We start from the raw sequence: 1225 nt of genomic DNA, 5'->3' as shown, positions 1-1225 counted from the left end.
ATTCAGATCGAAAGAAACAATCAGCTTGGCTCTAGAAATACCATACACACCGAAAAAGACTCAACATGGCGACTGCCGCGATGCATCACGGTATGGTATCTTGGCCTTACGTTTATAGAGCTTGGTTCCTAGCCACATTCAGTAGCGCCCTCTGTTATGATATTTTGTAAGAACTGTAAATGCTAATAAGAGTAAAATCATCACTAAGTCCGACCCTACTCGAGATATGTAATGACACGACCCCCTTTATCTCTCCTCCCTCTCGACCTTTAACCACCAAAATTTAATACCATAAATCCCCCATAAAAGGTTCTGAAAGGCTAGAAATTTTTACTTAGAGTTTGAAGAACGAATACTAAAAATCCGTATAAAATATTTTCGTATTAAAAAAAATGACTGCGACGGCCGGGAATCGAACCCGGGTCAACTGCTTGGAAGGCAGCTATGCTAACCACTATACCACCGTCGCTTATAACGATATTTTTCCCGTATTTCATATTGCATCTTTACATTTTACTAAGTAGGTCAAAGATCATATCAGCTCATTGAAGTTTTTAACAGAATAAAACCTAAAATAATTGTCATTCGCCTGACATAACTTACAAATTTTATTCGGAAAAATGGATAAATATAATAATTTACCGAATAAGTTTTAATACATTCGGAACAGATCGATCATGAAAATTCTCCATCCATGTTCTATCACCTCAAGAGCGTCAGGCTGACGGCCGGCCCGCCTATCTACACATACAAATTCCTCTTGTTATTGGGCTACAATTTGAAAAAAATTGTAGACCTATAAATTCCCGCTGTCGTCCGTCTGTCTGTCACTCCTTCCTTAATCTCGAGAAAATGTTAGTTAGATAAAAGTCGGGACTAGATATGAAAAACTTATTTAGGGCAAGAGATCCTGATTAACTATACAGGAACTTCAGCCAGAAGTTACTTGAATTCAATTCAAAAATTTTCTTCTGAATGGAATTACATAGATGACTGGCACGACTACTTTGTTATCAGGAAAAGTATGACGTATACAGGGCACACTTCTAATTTGAGGTGGAGAGCATATATTTTAAATTGAATAAACTACAATGAAATTTTTAATATTGTTCAAAATAATCTTGAAAAGCCAAATAAGTTTTTTTAAACTCTCTTTGTTCTGTGGGCACTAAGAAGGCTTTTTATTCGTACTCGTCATGGCCTACAATTCTACTGAATCAAATTC

General features: G+C 36.4%; 1 non-coding gene across 1 annotated transcript; it reads right to left on the bottom strand.

The window, feature by feature from the left end:
- Positions 1-397: 397 nt before the first annotated feature.
- TRNAG-UCC (transfer RNA glycine (anticodon UCC)) lies at positions 398-469 on the bottom strand. Its single transcript has one exon. It is a non-coding gene; the product is annotated as a tRNA-Gly (tRNA).
- Between the last annotated feature and the right edge of the window lie 756 nt (positions 470-1225).

Source organism: Centruroides vittatus, unplaced genomic scaffold, assembly GCF_030686945.1.
Source record: "Centruroides vittatus isolate TY-2023 unplaced genomic scaffold, ASM3068694v2 contig_950, whole genome shotgun sequence".
NCBI classification, from domain to species: domain Eukaryota; kingdom Metazoa; phylum Arthropoda; class Arachnida; order Scorpiones; family Buthidae; genus Centruroides; species Centruroides vittatus.
The sequence above is the reverse complement of the archived record's forward strand: the minus strand, read 5'-3'. Positions and strand labels throughout refer to the sequence as shown.